The 23,191-nt window shown below is 16.3% G+C and overlaps 2 long non-coding RNA genes across 2 annotated transcripts; both read left to right on the forward strand.

The window, feature by feature from the left end:
* Positions 1–18,689: 18,689 nt before the first annotated feature.
* Positions 18,690–19,953, forward strand: LOC135144406 (uncharacterized). The gene is made up of 3 exons (XR_010283124.1): positions 18,690–18,766; positions 19,743–19,818; positions 19,898–19,953. It is a non-coding gene; the product is annotated as an uncharacterized LOC135144406 (long non-coding RNA).
* A 1,042-nt stretch (positions 19,954–20,995) lies between these two features.
* LOC135144390 (uncharacterized) lies at positions 20,996–22,359 on the forward strand. The gene is made up of 5 exons (XR_010283120.1): positions 20,996–21,050; positions 21,144–21,239; positions 21,329–21,469; positions 21,558–21,634; positions 22,276–22,359. It is a non-coding gene; the product is annotated as an uncharacterized LOC135144390 (long non-coding RNA).
* The last annotated feature ends 832 nt before the right edge of the window (positions 22,360–23,191 follow it).

Genomic DNA, 23,191 nt, shown 5'->3' on the forward strand with positions numbered 1-23,191 from the left:
CAATATTTAAATTTATTATTATTGCTTGATGAATTTTATATTATATATTATCTTTTACCGCTTTTATAATATTTTTAAAATCATCATTTTATCTGGGTTTATTGTATAGTATTATTGTGTTAATTTATGTTCACGATAGAATATGAATATTTTTATTTATTATTTTTTTGGGATGTTATTTTTATTATATTATTAGTAAAATAATAATAATAATATGAATGTTTTATTTATTATGATTTTGTGATGTTATTTTATTTATTATTATTAAGCTTTAATATTATTATTCTATTTTTATATCTATATTTATTAAATATATTTTTTTTGACTTCTATTATAATTATTAGTTTTATATTATATTATTATTAAAATGAGTTTTTCTATTACTATTATCATTATAATAAATAAATGTTATTATTTATTTAATTTTGCGATGTTGTTACTATTTTATATTTTTTTATATAATTTCTCAGTATTATTATAATAATAAAATTTTTTAAATACTATTATTAATTAATTATTTCATTAATATTATAACAGTATTGATAATTTCTTAATATATTTTAACTATTATTATTAGATATATTTAATATTTTTATACTTCTCGTTATATTATTATTACTTTGTTTATAAATATTATTTTGTTATTACTATATAAATATTACTTTTCCTTTTATTTTTAATTACTATTAATATGCTAACATTTTATATTTACTATCTATAAATATATTTTTTTGTTATTATTATTAATACTATTATTCTTGATTATTATATTTATTATCATTATTACTATTTATTATTATTTTGCATTGTTCTATTATTATCATTACTATTATAATATTTTTTCATTATTATTATATATCATTATCATAGTTATAATCATCCACTATTATTATTATATTTTATAATCATTTTAATTATATATTATTAATAAAATTATATGTGCTATTACTTATTTTATTATTTAAATATAATCTTCTTTTTTTATTTATCTTTAATTTTATTTTTAACATTATTATACTATTTTGTACATTATTATTAGACCTTCTTTATCTCTTATTGAAATGTTATACGAATATATGAATCCCTTTTGTACAGATCTCATGATGGACTTTTTAGGAAAGTGTTTTTGTTTTTTATTATTTGTATTATTTTTCTATAAATATTATTCAATAATTTTTAATTGCTATTATTAATATTATTATAAAAATAAAATATACTATTGTTTAATAATTTTTGTATTATTATTAAATAAAGCTGAATATTTCATATATTACTATATTATTTACTTCTAAACAAAATTTATATCCTATAAATATAAAATTCTTATATATTAGTTGCCTTACTTATTTATAAAATTATAATATATATTATTTAAACAATAATATACAGTAAAATTTTTATTAATATTATTGTAATAAAAAATATAAAATACAAAATTAAGTTATTTATTTTTTATTATAATAATTATTTTAAACAATTGAAATTTTATAAAAAATTGGAAAGGGTTCGATTATAAAAATAATTAAAATATTATCAAAATAAAAAGTTTAAAAGTAAAATGAAGTAGTAAAATTATATAATAAAATTTAACACAAAACACAAATAATAAGTAGATTAATTAATATTATTATAGCAATATTTTCTTATCAATTCTTTTGGTTTTAAGTTTTTTTATTGTAATATATTATTATTCAAAATTTTCTAATATATTTTTTGTATTATTATTGATTAATATTTTATTTATTTATTATTATACAAATTTTTAAAAAACATTATTATTTTTTATTATTTTCATTTATTATATCATTATAAAATTCATTATTATATATATTTTATTATTATATTTCTTTTTGTTACCATTTTATTATCATTAAAGACTTATTTTACTTTTAAACTTTTTGAACATTATTATTGCTATTTTTCTATTATATTTATAACTATATTTTTTTTATTTTAATTATTATAATTGTATTTCCTTTTTATATAATTTTTTATATGGTTGTTATTATTCTTTACTATATTTACTTTACTGGAAAGTAATTATTATCTATTTTTTTACTACAAATAGTTTTTACAAACATTATATTTCTTTAATGTTTTCACTATTAATTATTAATGTCTATTAAAATTTTATTATTTTTATTTTTTTTCAAAATTTTCTTATTATAATTCTTATTGTTTATCAATTATTTTTAATAATTTGCCAAAAAACAATAATATTATTATTATATTCCTTTTATATTTTTATTATATATCTATTCTATATTTCTTAGATATTATAATCGTAATATTTAATTTTTTACAACTTCTTATTAAGTTTTTTCAATTATTTTTTCAATAAATTATTTTTATTACCACCGCTAAAAAGTTTTATTATAAAATATATATTTTTATTTTTAATGTTTATCTACTTTCTAACTTATGGCCATTTTTCTATTTCCTATTATTATTATATAAACGTTTTTGCCGTCTAGTGCAGATAAAGTGTGTTGTCCGGCCCTTCTGAGCTGTGTAAGGCTCTTCTTTTAGCAGTTACTAGTTGGGCAAAGGGGCGTTATCAACCCATTTTATAGGTCAATTTAAGAAGGCAACCAATAACAACCAGCGTCAAGCGAAATTACTAAATTATTAACGAACTCTAAATAATTTTATAATTTTTACAACTTTTAATTGTTTATTATTATTTTTTATGGGAAACAAAATTATTAAGGAACTTATAAAAATTTTTAAATTTTAAAAAAAAATTTTTTATTTGTTTAATAATATTATTATAATAAAATTTATGAATAGTATACTCTTATTACGAACTTAATTTCTTTTCTATTGATATAAATATTTTCGTCAATATTTTTTTTAAGCACAACTTTATTGTGATTTTTTTATTACTATAAAATAATATTTATAAATATTGTAATATTTTTAATATTATATAAAAACATTTTTATTGTTATCAAATAAATTTGTTCCTCGAAAATATTTTTATTGAGTTTATTCATTTTATTATCATTTATTAAGATTATTATTTTTTATTTTACTATTAAAAAAGTTCATATAATTATACTTGTATATTTCTATTTCTTTTATATATTTTTCAGAAGTGTAAAATGAAATATTAATAAACACAATAAAGAATAGTATAATACTATTTAAAAAATTATTTAAAGTAATAAACATAGATAACGGTAATTAATAGAAAGAATTTTGTCATAATAATAAGTAAATGTTATTTATAATAATATATAGAAAACAATAATTTTTATTAAAAATATTTTCTTATGCTAACTTTTATTTGTATCCTATTTTGATATATTAAGTTTTATATAAAGTTTTAAATAAACTTTTATGGGTTTTCCTTGGACTTATTTCCTATTTTAACTTATGCTATTATTAGTAAATGTTTTATATATTAATAATTTCATGATTATTAATATGTTAATATCCTTGTTATATATATATATGCTTTTTATTTACTTTTGATTATTGTGTAGTATGTCTAAGATAAGTATTTATTATATTATTTTAGTAACATGCTACTTTTTTTATTCATGTACTTAATATTTTTATTAAATATATTAATATAATATTATTTATGTATACTTTTATTATTTATATATTTTTATTATTTTTATATTTTTGTTATTATTACGTTTTAATAATTTTTTTTAATATTATTATCTAATAAAAGTTTGCATGGATATATAATATAATGTATCTTTTATATTAAATATCGTTATTTAATTTTTTCCATGTTATTTTATATTAACATTTTATTATTATCATTATATTTTTATTATTTATACTCTCATATTATTTTATTATAATTCTTGTTTTGATTTTTTTTACTTTTTATTGTTCTATACTTATATCTAATTTTTTTAAATTTATTAACTATTGATTGTATATACGTTCATATTATTGTTCTTATTATGTTTAACTTATAGATGTAATATAATAATTTTCTCGTCATAATATATATTTATTTATCTGTTCATATTTTTATGAATTGTATTATTTTTTTATATATATTTATATAATAACTATATTATTATAATTATTGTTAATTATCTTTATATTATTTTTGTGTTATATACAAATTTTTTTTTGATAATTATTGTATAATTCTTTTCTATCTAAATTTTTATATTAATATTTATACGTTCAAAATATTTATATTTTTTCTATATCATTAAGTTTTTTTTTTGCATATTTATATTTATGCATTTTTATTATTTCATATTAATACATATTATTTATATTACTTTATAAATATATTTATTGTAATAGTTATATTATTTAATTTTATTGTTTATTATTTTTTTATATTATCACAATTATTATATTTTTATTATTTATGCGGTCATTATGAATATTTTTCATATATTACTTTTTTTACATATTCATATTATTTTATTATATTTAACGTTTTTTATTTATTTCTTTATTTTTATTATATTTTCATATAAAACGTTTATTTAATAATATTTTTCTTATTATTAAAGTTCTCTATATTTTTTGCAGGCGGTTCTTACCAAGACGGTTACTATTTGCTACAGTTATTAACAAACTGCCCCAAAACCTTATCGGGTACTTGTAATCTCTTATATTTTCGTGTAATAAAAAACTTTATTATTATATTATTTATTATTATAAATTAACTTTATTTGATTTTAAACTAAAAATATAATAAAAAAAGAAATACTTAAATATTAAATGTTTATAATAAAAAATAAATAATTATAGTTTACTATAAAGAAATGCTTAAAGAAAAATAATTATAATAATTTTATAAAAAAATAAATTCGTAACTTTAAAGAAATAATATTATAAGTATTAAAATTTATAATAATAGTAATAATAATTAAAAATTTACTATAAAATTTGTAATTAATAAAGAAATTTGATAATCAATATTTAATAAAAAAAAGTTAAAATCTTTTTTTATTAAAGTATAATTCACATTTTAAATCTACTTTAAAAAATAGAAATATAATTTTCAGTATATAGTGATAACTTTTGCTTGGAGAGTTATAAAATATCTATTGTAATAATGATATGTTAACAAATAAAAAATTATAATAAGTATATCATATATCGTTAATTTTTCTTAGAGAAAATAATAGTAGTAATAATAATAAAGAAATAGTATTAGTAATATATTTTTTTACTACATACTTCTTATTATCCACGGTTATTCTAATTTATTATATAAAATTGTTTTATAAATCTATAGTATATTGTACTGTATTATAAATAAGTAAAATAAAAAATATATTTTTTGAAATTTTTTACTATTTATTATTATATGTTATTTATTTACATTTTATATATAATTGAATTAATATATATATACTCTTATATATAATAATAAATAAATATATAATTGTCATGAAACATTTCCATGATAATTATTTATTATTTTATGATTTTACCATATCCTTACATATATGTATATATACTAATAGTAAAAGTATATTATTAATAATAATAATGTATTGCTTTTTAATGTTAATGATAAAAATATTATATAATAATTACATTTTTAAGTTATCTTTATATAAATAATAATAGATTATATTTATTATTTTAAATAATTTATTATATTATTCTATATAAGTTATCATTAAATTATTTTACATCATTAAAACTTTTATAAATATAATAATAAGTAAAAGTATTTTATTATTAAGTAATTATAAATTGCTTTTGATATAAATAATTATAAAAAGGAAAGATTTTCTATACTAATAATTTATTATTTTATTATACTATTTTTTATAGCTATTTGCTTATTAATATAAATAGTAATAAATAATAATAGATTAATTTTTTTTTCAGAATACTCTATTATTATATACTATTTTATATATTCTTTTTAGAATGTAATATTATTATTTTACTTGTTATTATTATTTATCTGCTTCCTTTTTTTTATAGTAATTATAGATTATAAAAAATAATACTGAAAAATATTAGTTATTATTTTTTTATTAGCATGTTGTTGGAGCATTATGAATTTAATATTACAAAATAAAAATCAATTTATAAAAATGACCAGCAACGAAGAAAGTTTTTATCATCATAAAGTTTCCACGTTGGTTGAATTAGCCAATAACTTTGCGAAGGCGTGTGATTGGGCTCCTTTCTACAAGTTGCCCCACCAATCATTGTATGTTTCACTGTTGATGTATATTTTTGTGTACTTTTATTATTTTTTTATTTTTTGTAAAATTTTATTGTATTTTTATGATTATTTTAAAATATTTTTATAATAAATTTTTTTCCTCTTTTGTTATTATATTTAGATTTGTTATATATTTTTATTTTTATTACATATTTTCATACTTTTTTGGTGAAAATTTTTTATTATTATTAGTCACTTTCTTATTATATTAGCAATTAATATTTATTTATATTGTTTTTCTTTTACAACTTGAAAGAATTATTATTTTTAATTATAATTATTATAATTTTTGTAATATAATTTATTCTTTAATGTACTTATTATTTTTTCACTAAAATATTATATATCTTTTAGTTTTTTTATTATTAACATAATTATCACTTTTATATATTTATTATTATTTATTTCCTTTTCTTTATTTCTTGTAGATTATTTCTTATTATTATATAAATGTTTATTATTATTTTATAAAATAATAACCTTTTAAAATACTTTTATGTATATATCTTATTTATTTAGTTCTTTTTTTTACTATATTTTATATTTTTTAAAACTTTTTTGATCTTTATTAATCCTTTTACTATTATTATTGATATTTATTATATTTTTTACTATTTTATTGAAACTTTTTGCATTTGTGCTTTTAGTATATTATTTTGGTTTTTTTTAATATTTTATTATTATTTATTTAAAATACTACTTATATTTCTTCTATTTTATTTATTATATAACTTTTTTCTATTCATATACTTCTCCGTTCCTTTTATCTATTTCTATATATCATTAATAATTAATAAACTGATTTTTTTTCAAGTATTTTTATTTTTTTATTACATGTTTTATTTTATTTATTAACTTTCATTGCATTTATTTTTATAAAAAGTCATGTTATATTAGATATTATTATTAGTTATACTTTATATTTATTATTATTTTTTATATAATAATTGTTTTAGTATTTTATGTTATATATTAACTTTTATAATTTTCTATGTAATATTATCTTTTAAATATTTTTTAGGTAGTTTATTTATATTTTAATATAATATTTCCTTTATTATTATATATTATATTATTTATTATTACATGTTAACTTAAAAAATTTCGTAGTAAGTAAATTTAAGGAAAGTTAAATATAAAAGTAAACAGTAGTTAAAAAGAAAAATAATAAAATAAATTGATTTAATAAATATTAATTATATTTTATATAATAGTTATTACGTTATTTAATAAATTATATATATGTATTATAATTATTCTTACTATTATTTTTATTAATATTATTTATTTATTATATACATATTAACTTTTTTATTTTATTTTTATTTCTAGGAAAAAATCTTTAATAAATATTCTTATCTATGAATTGGACTCTTTGCATGCTATTTCCTATGAATTTATATTATTTTTATCAAACTTTGATGATACTAATGATTATAATAAAAATAAGTTTTCTAGTATTTGCGTTGCCGTTGAAGATCAGCTTTTATGTGAAGTAATTATAATTGTTATTATTGTATCTATAATTCTAATACTTCTGTTATTTTCGTTAGTATTCTTATAGTTATCATAACTATTAATATTATTATTATGTTTGTTATAAAATAATTTTTGCTTCATATTATAAATTGTGAATAACTTTTAAAAAAAATCCTTAAATAATATTTTAATTTGTTTTTTAATATTATTATATTTTGGTATAAAATTTTTTTTATCGCTAAATTTTTTTATATTAGTTTTTTTTTGATAAAATTTATTATAATTTGTTTGATAATAAAATATTATTGCTCTATTATTATTATATATAAAATATTATTAATAATTTTTTTTGGTCTGTTTTATCAACTCATTACTATGTTATAAATTTTTTTTTTATGTAGTTTACATTAATTTATTCTTTTATTATTATCAATATTTTAAAACTTTTATATAAATATTTATTATAATAATATATATAATCAAAACTTAGGTAATAAATTATTTTTTTTATACGTATATGTATTAATTTATTTAATAAAATAATCACAATTAATATTTATATTATGTCTAAAAAATGTTCAATAATATATATAAATTTTGTATAGTATTAAAAAATGATATAAAAAATTATTTTATATATTTGTGGCCACTACTATATACAAGAGTAAAAACGATGTAAATATTATTATATAAAATTATTAAGAGGAAGAAACTTTATAAAAGAGGAAATATTAAAGAATTAATAGTAAATAACGAGATAACCATAATTATTAATATATAGATTAAAATTTATAAATTTCCATAAAAAAGATAACAGGTGAAAAAAAATAATACAACCAAATTTAAATTTATTGTGAAAATATAATAATTTTATAGGCATTTCATAAAAAAATAAAAATAAATGAAGCTATTATTATTTCTAATGAATAGAAATGTTATTATTGTGTAAATAAAATAAAAATGTATGAAATAGAAATATTAAAATAAAGCTAATTAAATAAATATAGATATATTTATAATACGTTGAATATAATATTTCTATTTAAGAAGTTTATAAAAATTATTATATAAGTGAAAAACAAATATGTAAGTAATATTCGAAAAGTTGAAAGAAAAATAAAGTATGGAAACTATGTACATAAATTGTTACTACTTTACCATTTATATTAATAAAATAAAAAACAATGCATATAATAAGTGTATATTTGTAAAATATTATATAAGAAATTATTATAAACAAATAAAATAATGGTATTTATTTACTTATTAACCAAAATATTATAAAAAAATTATAATTTTTTACAAATATTAGAAATAATCCTTATAAATTTATAATTAATAAAAAATTCATTACTATAATTTTTTATAAAAGCAATAAAAAATAAAACAGAAATATTAATATTATAAACTTTTATAATAATAATACTAATAAAATATATTTAAAAAACTAAATAAATATTAGATTATTACTCTCTATAAAATATTTCATACTTATATATTTAATATTATTATTTTAATAAACTATATTAAATTATATAAAATTGTTAAAATATAATAAAATATATTTTTAACAATTTTGTTAATGTAATAATATTAAAACTATAAATTTTTGGATAATAATAATAAATAAAATAAAGTAGAAGTAATGTCATAATAATAATTATAATACTATTAATTTATTAATTAAATTAATAGCTGCAGGCGATTTGCTGTCGATTGTACGGCACACAAGTTTCGGGGGCTTCACAAGTATTTTAATGTATGTAATAAATTTTTTATTAATCTTCCTTTTGATTGGTGGATAGGAAAGAATGTTTATTCAATCACTGCAAGCGCACACGATTCCTCTTTTGAATTACTTCCTCTCATTTTTAGAGGAGCGTACAATGGCGAATGGTAATTGACTAATAAATATCATTAAAAAAAGTAAATTTTATCAATTTTTTAAGCAAGAAATTTCGAAGAAATTCCTTTTCTTTTAGAAGTGCTTAAAATAGTGAGTTTTTCCTTCACCGAATCAGGCATGTTTTAATAAATATTTACGGTCAAAAAAAGCTAAAAAATATAGAAATATACACATTATTTAAGGAAATAAATAGTTTAATAGAATATTAGAAATTTGTCATGAATGTTAAAATTTTTTAAACCAATACTAATAATAATATTTATATGGTTAGAATGCATTAATATATGCGGTGTTTTCTTTAAATTTCTTGCTGAATCGACAAATCCCAACTTTTGGAGCGCCTGCACTTTTTTTTTCCATAATTTTTATAGTAATTTGGAATTCGTTTATCCCTTAATAAAAACGTATTATTATTTTAATTACTACTTTATTATAATTATTATTTCCTTATTATATAAAATTTTTTATAGAAACATAATAAAAAATAAATTCAATAATATCGATTTATTACCTGATTCCGAACTTTGTGCTTTTTTGAAAACCATAAATCTATTGCTGGATTGGTCAATTATATAAATTTTACGGATTTGATTGGATTATATTAATATCTACTTTTTCTAATTGATTTAAAGTTTCATTTGATTTTTACTATTTATAATTTTGTAAAGTTTTACTATTTTATATTTTACTACAATACTATATACTCATATTTATTTATTAGTAATTTATTTTTTATTCCTTTAGTCTTTTTTTTTATTTAATTATTTTTGATTGTTAAAAATTTTTATTATTTCAAATTTATTTTTATATTTTTTTATCTTTAAATTTATTAAAGTGTTTATATTGTTATCAATTAAATTTACTTTAATAATATAAAGTTCTACATATTATTATTACGTTTACCATAAAAGTTTTAATGTATATATTAGCTTTATTTCTTATTATTATAGCTTGTAAATCTCTTGGGAATTATTTCGTTTCTTTTCAATCCATTGGTTTTTATCAATATTTTCTGAAATTGTTTATCTTATTATTTATTTTATTATATATTTTTAAAAATATATTATTTTTATAAACTATATTAATATAAATTAAAATACTTTTATTATTATTATATTCAATTTTTATTCAAATTTATATAATTATGTTTATTATTACTTTTTAAAATTTAGAACACTTTTTATTTATTTTTTTAAATATGTTAATATTTAGATTATTTTTATTTTTAAAAATATATTATTAATATTATTATTGAAAATTTTATATATATTATTATCGATCTCTACTTGTTATTTTTTTAAATATATTAACTTTTTCTATACATTTTAAATATAATAATATTTAATTACTTTTTTTTAGATTTAGAAATTTAGTTTATTACTTCTTTAGTTAATAATTTATTATTCTTACTTTTTTTTGTTGACTATTATATTTTTCATATACATTTTCCATATAATTTACTTAATATTTATTAAGTTATAATTTTTTATTGACATAATAAATTTAACTTTTATAATATTTTTATAAAGTATTTATATTATTATTTTATAAAAGTAATGAATTTATTAATAAGATTAATAGTAAATTTTTATAAAAGTAAAGAAAAAAATTTTAATAATTTTATTTATTATAATTACTATTATACACTTTTTTTATGTTAGGTAGTATTTTTTATTTATTTTAATATATACTTTAATAATAATTTCTATTTTTATATCAATTTAACCGTTTTTATTTTTATATTTGCTCTTTTCTATATTAACACTATATTAATTACTAATATCTTATATTCTATGCATAATTATATTTATAATGTAAATAAATATATATTAATAATATTTTACTTATTATTTTTGTCTCTAACAATATTTTGTATTCATTGATAACTTTACTGTCATAATCAAAATATTTTTAAACTGTTTAATATATAATAATTTATGCACTTCTTATTTATAATAGTAGATTATACATGTAAATTTATTTGTGAATATTATTTTACTTTTTAATGCACACAATTTGTTAATATTTAATAATATTTATTTTTACATATATCTATATATTTATTAAAACTTTTATTATTGTTATATTTTTATATTATATATTATGAATTTCTTTATTTTTATTTATTTTTCTGATTTATTAAAAAATACCATGTGTATTACTTAATATTTCTTTTAATTTTTTTTATTTTTATATATTTTATATATATGAATTTTCCAAACTTTATATTTATTATATATGAACTTATAATTATCTAAGTATAAAAAATTATAAGTTCCTTCTTTTATTTTTTTTAATATAAATTTTTTCTTACCGTAATTATTATTACTTGGATTGTTACCAAAAAATTATTTATATTCTTTTATATTTATTATATTTTATTTTTATTATTTATGAATTAATTTGTTATTCTATGAATATATTTTATTAATTATAATATAAAAAACAAAAATTTTAATTTATTAGTATTACTTTTATTTTTTTAATTTTATATTATGAATTCTTTTAGTTTTTATATCATATATATTTATTTTACTTTCATTGTCATAAGAAAGTATTTGTATATTTTTATATTTATTATATTTTATTTTTATTATTTACAAATTATTTTATTATTATGTAAGTAGACTTTTACTAATTGTTATAAAAAGGCATTAATTTATATTTTTTAATATTTTATTTTTTTATAGTTTAATATTTTATTTATATGAATTTTTTAAATTTATTTATATTTCATTATTTATAACAATAAGTTATTTGTATATTTATATATATATTATATATTTTTTATATATTATTTATGAATCATACTAATAATTATATAGATATATTTTACTACTTATAAAAAAACAATAATTTTTATTTTTTTATAATTTTATATATTATTTATTATTTATATAAATCCTTTGAATTTTAATTAATATTTATATATTTTACATTTATAATAAAAATTTCATTATATATTTTTTATATTTTTATTTTCTATTTATATCCATTACTTTAACTTTATACTTTTATATTTATTATTTCACTTTTATAAATTTTATTTATTACGAATTTTATTATTTTTATTATATATTTACTTATTATACTTTTTTTTAGCAATAAAAAATTTTTAAACCTATATTACTTATATGCTACGTATATATTTTAATAAAAAATATAAAATATATAGTTTTAAATACTTTCGTGAATTTTACTCTATTAATATTATAAATAGGTATACCTTTTTATATTTTTTGTTAGTTTTATATTCAATAGTAATATTAATACTTTTGTAGGTGTTATTATTACATACATTTCTATAAAAATTTTTATTTCTTATAAATATTCAATCCTTTTACGTATTTTATTATTAAAAAAAATTTTATTTACATTTTTATATTTATTTTTTTATTATTATAAATAAAAAAATACTATTTATATAGTTTTATATTATATATATTTATTACCTTTAAAGTTTTATTATTATAAAAAAATATTATTTCTATTATCATTTGTTTCATTTTAAATATAAATATTTTTACTTCAATGTGTTATTGTGATCAATAAGTATTACTTTATATATTTATATTATTACTTTTGTAGTTATAGTTTTTAAAATAAAAATATTTTTTTTGTTTATTAAATATAATTATTTATAATATGAATACTTAATACTTTTAAAGATGTTATTGTTACAAAGAAGTATAACTTTTATATTTTTCATAAAACTTTTCGTTTTATTTTTTAAATAAGTATTTAATAATTTGTAGCTATTATTTATATTTTATCTTATTTATTATTTATTATTTATTATTTTTAACTATATTAGTAAATATTATTTATTGTTATTATTAATTTATCTTAATTACATATTTGTTTTATATAATGTTTTTACCTTTTTAAGTTATTATTTCTTAAAAAAGTGCACATCTTTTTATTTCTTTATATATATTTTTTGTTATTATTAAAAATTAAAATAATTAAGTAGTTATTATTACTACGCTTTATAAAAGATTTTTTTCTATACTATAAAGTTTCATGAAAAAATACTTTTTTCGCTTATTTTTTATACATATGTAATAATTTTGTCAACATTCAAATATGTCACTTTGTATTTATACTTAATTGATCCGTTCATTACATTATTATTTATCCATATCCTGATTGGTTAACTTTGATATTTATTGTATTATATGCACTTTTTATTATCGTTAATATCTGTTATTTTACTTTATAATATTTTAATATATATTATCTTTTATTTTATTGTGACTATATAAGAGTTTTTATTGGTCGACATACATTGCTATTATTTAATCATATACTCATTGGTTAATTAAAATATTGATAATATTTTATGGGTTTATTTTATCGTTTACTTTAATATTATATTTATATATATTACCATTAACAAAGTAAAATCTTTTTATTATTATAGAAATATAAATTTTTTTTGTCGTACTCTCCTTGTTTACCTCAATTAGTTTACTTTACTACAGTTTTAATATATTTTATTATTGATAACTTCAATATTCATATATAATAATTTTTCATTGGTTGCACATAAAATTTTTATTATACAATCGTATTTTCATTGGTTAAGTAAAAGTTAATAATATTTATATTTTGCTATAGTTATTCTCTGTATTATTTTATATTAGGTAGAATATTTTTATCATATAATAAAAATATAATTTTTGGTCGTAATGATAACCAATTTTATATTCTCTTTGGTTAACTTTTTTATTTCTTTGATATAGTTTTGATGTATATTATTTTTTAAATTATACTTATTACTTATATAATTTTTTCTGTATCTTCGTATCTTCGTATCTTCGATAAACATTGATAACATTAAATAAACTTTCTTTAGTTTTTTTATATACTATTGTAGAGTAAATTTTTTTTTATTACTATAATTGTGTATAAAAATTTTATTGAAGGGCTTATTAAATTATTATTTATTTTCTTATTAATTAACTATAACAAATATTTTATGCTCTTTTTATTAATGTACTTTATAATAGTTTTATATATATACATTTTTATAATCTTCTTATATAATCATATGTTATAATCCATTAAAAAATATACTACTTTATTTCTTTATTTTTATATATAGCTTATTTACTTAATATTTTTTTTAACTTTTTAGTGAAAAGTCTGTTAAAGTGATTCATAAGTTTTGGAAGAAACTTTTATTATTTATTATAAACCATTCTGACTTTCTTGTTTTTACTTCAGGTTTTTACTTATTTATTATTATGATATTAATAACAATAATATATTTTAAGTAAAGATCGTTATGACAAAAGCTGTAGGCTATTATTTTTTTAATATGAAAAAACTTGTTATAATGTATTTTTATTATAGTTATTTTTTTTTTAATGAAAAATTACTAGTAACTAGAGTAAGGATATAACTATAATAATAAATAACTATTTTTATTTTTTATTATTTTTTAAAAAAATTTGAAGTTATTTATCATTTTTTTAATAAATGTTTTATTATATTTATTAATAATAAATGATTATTTCATAAGTATTAATGTTTCATAATATTAATTAGATTTAATAATAGTAAAATTATCATGTAAATATATTTTATAATAATAATAAATATTATTTTATTTATTTTCTATTTTTTATGAAAAAGTTGGAAGTTTTTTTTCATGAAAAATTTTGTTATATTCTTATATATAATAATAATTAATGTAAAAAAAAATGTTTATTATATATTTTTTTTTGTGCAAAGTAAAATGTTCTTAATGGTAAATAGTAGTAAATTTTTATATAAAAAAATTATTTTTATTTTATTTTATATTTTTTATTAAAAACTTTTTTTATATATATTATAATAAGTAATAATTATAAATTTTTATTAGAAAAGGTCGAACTTTTTGTTTCTTTAGCTACCAATTTTGTAGTTATTTAGTGGCTAACAAATCCAAAGATTTAAAAATGTTAAATTTTTTTAACATTTATAGTATTTTTATAAAAGCTATTTCTTTTTTATTTGTGATTATTATGATTATTATAAAAGTATATCCTTTTATTATTATTGAAGTTTTTTTATTATCTTTTTAAAGTTTTTTATATTTTTTATGGTACTTTAAAAGTATGTTATATTTGAATAATTTCTTTCTCTTTTAATAGGTTTTATAATTATTATTATTAAGTGAGTCGTCTCATTTTTATTATTATGGAAGTATCTTTATAAATTTTAATAGTATTTATTATTTTTTTAAAGATATTTCATATTAAATTTTTATTATTATTCATAGTATTATATATTTTTTTAAATGTATTCTTTTATTATTATTATTATTTGTAATACTATTTTTATTACTATTGCTTTAAAAATATTTTTTTATTATAGAGTTTTAAATATATTTTTATTAAAGTATAATATTTTATATAATACTTTTATTCTATTAACTATTTTTCTTTATTTTTTATAGCTTATTATTATTATAATTTTAATTTTTCAAATTGTATATTGATATTATTATTAAAAAATTTCGAATAAAATTCCTTCTTTTGTTTTTAATAATATTTATATCATATAAAAGTATTTTCTATTTACTTTTTTAAAGTTTTTTTAATTACTATATACACTTTAAAAGTGTTTTTTATAGTTTTGTGTTAATATTATGATATAAGTATTATTTTTTAAAGTATTTATATATATATATTAATACTGTTTAAATAATATTATATACTTTAATAAAGTATTTTATTATTTTTTTAAAAGTATTTTCTTTTTTTAATTTAATAGCATTTTTAAGAATATTTACTATAATTGAAGTATATTTTTTATTATTAGTATTATTTTCTTTATAAATTTTCTATTATTTATTTTTAGTATTTTAACATTTTTATTATTAAAATATTTTTTTTATTTTTCAGTAGCTTTTTTTAATATTATTATTGTTTAAGAACTTTTTTTTTAGAATATTTATTATCATCAGAAAGTATTTTAATATTTTTAAAAACCGATACTTTTATATATACTTTTTTACTGTTTTTTACTTTTTTTTTATAATATTTTATTTATAAAAAAAAATATTTATTTAATTTTTTTATATTTATATTTATTAAGAAATCACTACATTATCATTATTTTATTGCTACTATTTAACGTATTTATTAAAAGTCTGTGACTTTTTTTTATAACTTTTTATTTAATTATTAGTACAATATTTATAATTTTTCTATAATTTATAATAAAAAATAAAACTATTTAATCTTTTTTTACTATTAATATTAATAATTATTTAATATTATTATTAGAATTTTTTTTGATAACTTTTTTTTTGTTCATTTCTTTACTTTTTCTTTATCATTTTTATTATTATAAAAGCTTTATTAACTTTTATAAATTTTTGTTATGAATTTTATAATAACTATTTCTATTTTTTTAATTGTTATTATTGTTGTTAAAAGTCTTTAACCTTTTAGTAATTACATATTAACTCAATAAAATTATAATTTCCTTTTTTTTCTTATTATTATTATTTATAATATAATTCAAATTTATTATACATTGACTTTACTATTCATTTTTATTAATACTTATCATATTAATTTATATATTATTAATTTATTAATACTGTTAGTATAAGTTTTTTTAAACTTTAATACATCTGAATTATATACTAACAATAAATAATAATATTATATGCTGAGAATTATTTATAACTTTATTATTATTTTCAAAAAGTTTCCCAATGAATTAGTAATTATTATATTTTTTACGTTAAACTTTCTTGTATCAACGTGATGTATAATAAATATTTATTACTACTATTATTTTTACTATTCGTTATTGTTATTAAATTTTTTATAGTTAATAAAAAATTATAATATTAAAATATTTGAAACTATTATTTATTTAAATAATTTTTAACGTTAAACTTTAGTATATTAATATGAAGTAAATATCATTATTAATATAAATTTTTATAAATATTTTTATGTTATATTATAACAATTTATTATTATTGTATAAAATTTATTAGATAATGTTACTTTTTGTTTTTACTTATATAAGTATTCTAATAAAAAATATAATACTGAAAGCCAACAAAAGAGTTTCAAAGAACTACAAAACAGTAAACTTGCAATATTACTTCAACTATTATTTTTATTTTATATATTTATTATTTTTTTGTCTAATATTATAACTAATTATTATTTTATTAATATTAAAGTTTAGTATTGTAAAGTTATTTTTTTTGTTATTTGGATTTTTTAAAATAAATTCTTTTCATTGTAAAAATATATTTAGTGTTATTGTTGTTATTGTTTGATAAATTCATTACTCGATTAAGGATTGACCCTTCTTGGGACACATCCTCCCTGGCTAACCGAGGAAACTGCCATCGAAGTGGCCCACGTGACTGTTACGTTTGTTTTTGAAGCCATGTGGTATTTTATTGTTTTGTTTTATTGAATCCTTTTGGTTTATAAGCTCACAATGTACTTAAATGCCACCAAAATAAGTAATGAGCTCTTAGTGGTTATATTATTTTTATTACCATTTTAGGAAAGTTACTCGAAAATTTTTAAACAAACTTTATAGTGGATCATTTAACAATTATATTAATGAATTGTTTTATCAAACAACGAATGAAATTGATATTAAAAGTCAACTTTTTAGAAGACTTACGAAAGTAATTATTATTATTTTATTTTTATACAAAATTAAAGAATTTATATTTTTTTTTAAAGATTTTTCTGTTTATTGCTCGACTTTTAGAGCACCAGCCAGAACTGCTGCCTTTATTTGTTTCGTTTATATTGTTTCAAGTTCTTAATAAAGAAAATAAACCTCTTTTTACAAAAAGTATATTTTATTTATTATTCTATATTAGTTTTTCGCTGCTTTTTATTTTTTAAAGGTTCTTTTCTACTTGAAAATGTAAAGCAAACTAATGAAAGTGGTACAAAGTTTTTATTGTATTATAGTATTTTGTACTAATTTTTTATTAAACAAATGATAACATAAATGTACTATAAATAAATATTCTAAAAGAGCAATTCAAAATAAATCATACTATAAACTTATATAATAATTAAATAATTACTAATAATAATAAATAGTAATAATAATGAGAATATTAAAAATAATAGAAATAAAAAAAAGTGCTTGGAAAAGTCTTTCAAAGTTAAGCAAACTAGAAGAAGAAGGAAAAATCCAACATTATTATTCTGGTGCTTCTATTATTATTATTATTATCATTATCATTATAACGATAATATTAACATTAAAATAATTCTCTTTTTTTCCAGTACACCATAACTAGTTTCTTTTCGAGAAAATAATTAGTTAATGAAGCTCATCTTTTTTAATGTAGTTAAAAACTTTCATCTAAACGCTTTTACGGTAAAAAAAATATATTAATAGAAAAACTTCTTTATTACAAAAGAAAAGTTACTTGACCCATTGCCCGTTTGTAACGTCGAACACTAATTAGAGTTGTTTTTTAAGACTAAACAATAGCAACCATTGGTGAAGACTTAATTCTACAGTTATATTGGACTATATTATTTTAAGTAACAGTGTAATATTTGTTTTCCGCTGGCGGGTTTGGCACTTAGGGGAACCAACTTTATAATTGGCCACAAACGAGTAACGTTTGTGAAGTCCATGTGCTTTTTTTTTTTGGTATTCATACGAGTTTCTCGAATAAATAATTTTGGCTTTCGTATAGCTTTATAATATTTTCTCTAAAAAGAGTTTTTCACTATAAAAAGTGTAAAAAATCTCTTTTACATTGCAGCCGATTATGCCTAATTGGTAATGTATATATCAGCTGTTTGCTTAATGGTTCTTTTTACGTTCACTATTTTTTACGCGTAAAATCTTTATTTTTTTAACTTTTATGAAATTATTATATACTTTCATTAGTGTAATACTAATACTAATTCCAATACTAATAATAGTAATAATTATAGTAATAATATTAATAATGAAAGTATAAGCTAGACATGTGTCGGGTCTACTATATCGACTAACGCGTGCCTTAGCACATTTTTATATCAATAAATGGTGATGGGGCAATCTTTAACTGCAGTCCTCATTAGCTGCGAACGTATCCAATTATTATAAATCTAATTATCTATATTAGGAAATTTTTTGCTGCAAATTAATTATAATGATTACGTAAGTGTTTATTTACTGTTTTAGGTTATATTGGGTCTGGAAAGCGCATGGAAATTGGCAGTTCATTTCCGTCACATTACAAAACTGCTTCTGATTTTTGGTGTATATTATTATTATTATATTATACTTTAAAGTATTTTACTTAAAATAATAATAATTCCTTTTTTTTATTATTAAAGCATAAACTTTAATGAAACTATTGTAAATCGACTTTTATTTACGTGCTGCGTTGATGGCAAGAAACTCGCTTTTTTCATTTTTTATTTAATTTGTTTAACAATTATTATTTTTCTTATAAAGAAAATCTGTTTTTGTCCCATCTTTCTTCACATCTTACCAAAGAAATTCTCATTTTGGATCCTTTTATTTCTATCAAAGAGTATAATGAAATTCTTCCGAAACCAACAACCTTTTCTCGGTTTGTCTCTATATTATAATAATAATTATTATATATACTTTTATTATTGTTATTATTATAATTAAAAGTGATATTTCCTGTAAGAAACTGTTTATGGATTTTCCTTGTTTATGGGCTATCCTTAATTTTCTTTCTAAAGGTATATTTTTTTATTATTATAACGAAACTTTACAACCTTAGTAATGTTGGGCATGAGTCACGTTGTCCCCATGTGTGAGTCACGTGCATATTTGCTCTTTCACGAAAATAAATATTTTTCGATTTTCCATTTTAGTTGTAATATTTTTATCTTCATTACTTTTTAGAATGCATATAAAAATTTATAATAATAATAATAATATCTTTATAATAACCATTATTTCAAAAAGTTCAAAAGTCATTAAAAACTTCGCTTTCATTACAAAATATTTCAAACTCTTTAACGCTTCATGGACTAATGAAAAAGTAGAAATGTTTATTATTAAAAAGTTTCAGAAAAATTAAAACTTTGCTTTTCTTCTATTTTTTTTCCTTATTTGCTACATTATTAAATATTTACAACTTTTTACGCTTTCAAGAGCCAATGAATAAGTTAAAAGTGAGGCGTTTCTTTTCACTTTTAGAATTTTATTCATTTAGTGCGAATATTAGCAAATAAGGAGAATTCCATGTGCTATAAGCGCCTGACGACGCGTTGCTTTAAAAACTTTTAGATAAATAAGAAAATAAAAATGCCAGTATTAATAGTAATATAACCATATTTATAATAATAAAACATTTACTAATTTATATTATAAACTTCACTATATTCTCGTTAGTCTCGAGTTTTTTTTGCCTTTTTTAATATTTTTTTATATATTACACTGTATGGAAATTATGCAGATCCTCGTCTTCTCTGCTCTTTTTATAATGAACTGCAATCTCTGCTAGCTACTGTAAGCATACTTCTACATTTTTTCCATTAAGTTTCATGAACAATATATATAAAATATAAAAAGCATTAAACGCTTTTATATTTTATCTATAAGTTGATTGGTGAATGGCACCTGCAAATAAATTCACTGACCAATGACAATAGCGATTTATTAATAAGAACTGAAAAGCTATCAGCTATATTTTTAAGGGTTTATTATATTTACTGATATACTAATATAAATATTAATTTTATTATTATTATTTTTCTTTATAATTTATTATTATTATTTACATAAAGGCCTGCTGGCTTCCCGACCCATTACGGTATCTTTATGAACTTTTCTCGAATCTTCCAGCCAATGAAGTAGAGTTTTGTTTATTGATCATATGGAGATTCCTATGTGACTTTCCTCCAATCCCATCCCAATTTGTTTATTTGGTTAATGTTAATTATTAACTCTTTATTGTTACTATTCATTATAAATACTATTATGACGATTATTATTTCTTTTTATTATTATTATTAGAATGGGGCATACAAGCGTTCCTTTGATAATTTGAATATGTCATCTTATCTTTCTGATATAAAAAGCTTGTTTCTAAGGTCTTTTTTTTAAATTTACATATTTATTATAATTACAAATGTTATCATCATTATTTTTATTATTTTTTTCCGGGATTACATTATAATGAATGTTTTTTTCCATTTTATTATATTTTTATTATAATAAAGTTTTGCCGGTTTTTCTTTTCTATTTTACTTCAGTAGGTGGAAAGAATAAACTTTTAAGCAAAAAAACGCTTAAATGTATTAATAATAAGGCTATTTAGAGCATTTTCACCAATAAAAAAACTTTTTTACTCCACGGGCTTTTTTTATTAGTCATAAAACTTTTCATTTCGTATTACAATTTTTAACAAATGAAAATTCCTTTATTAAGAGTAAGTTTCTTTTTAAGCCAATCAAATAACATATAGCTTAACAATTTTTTTAGAACTTTTTAAAAACTTTTATCCAAAATTTTAAGTTTTACATATTATTTTTATATTATCTTATTATAAATTTTATTGTATTCCAATAATAGTTTGTTTTTATTTATATTGTTAAAGTTTATATGTATTTATAACTTTACCGTCTTGCTCAATTGTTAATACTTTATTGATTATTACCAATTATAATTATATTAATTTTAACTTGTCATATAAAAAACTTAAAAAAATTACTTAACTTTTTATACTATAAAGGAATATAGAATCGCTCGGACACTTGTACTATCGCTTTTATTATAAACATTGCGGAAAGAATGGGTAGTGATAAAGAAATGGAATAATTTAAATTTTTGTTAATAAAATAAAAGTTGTACTGAAAATTTATTATTATTTTTATTATTACTATAGCCTTTATATAAGTATAAGTGTGCAGTAATGGTTTATTTCTCAGCGGCAGAGCGTTTTATATTTATCAATCACTTGAATAACTTCAACAATGACAGCGGCCTTTTCAGTGTCCTCATAAAACTTTCCATTATACAACTTTTAGCAGGAAGTTGAAGAACAATTTTGCTTTAATAAACTAATATCAACCTATATGTGCATATAAGCATAAGTCTAAAGGTATAATGAAGGAAAATATTAGTGGGAAGCGAGCGTATAACACAACTTTATTAATATGAAATAAAATGCAATCACATGTTTGCTAAATTTAGAAAGTAATGTTAAGCGGAACTACAGTACACAAAGAAGTTGGTTGGCTGAAACTCAAAAGATGATGTAGGAAAAAACGTAAAAAAAAAGGTGCAAAAGATTTATATTTTAATGAGTAGCTTTACATACGCCCGATAAGTCGAGTGATTATTAAAGAAGTGTAATTATTGGAGGTAGAAGAGCGTATCCGGCCCGCCGGTAACACACCCAGTGGAGACCTATCCCGACTACCAGCTCATCCGAAGGAGTGAGCTTCCATTATCAAATTTAATACATTAATAAATGTGTTAAGATGTTTTGTTATATCGAGCGCAGCTATTTAGTATTAAAAAAACTTGAACTTTAGAGGTATTGGAAAAAAATAAACTATATTTTTTAAATTATTCGGGTTCCTTAAAGGGTAGTTAAGTAGAAGATTTGCTCTACGTAACATGAGTGACCGCCCAGAACTCTCAAA

This window comes from Zophobas morio, unplaced genomic scaffold (assembly GCF_036711695.1).
Source record: "Zophobas morio isolate AGI-343-1 ecotype UQ-CSIRO unplaced genomic scaffold, CSIRO_AGI_Zmor_V1 ptg000099l, whole genome shotgun sequence".
Taxonomy (NCBI): Eukaryota; Metazoa; Arthropoda; class Insecta; order Coleoptera; family Tenebrionidae; genus Zophobas; species Zophobas morio.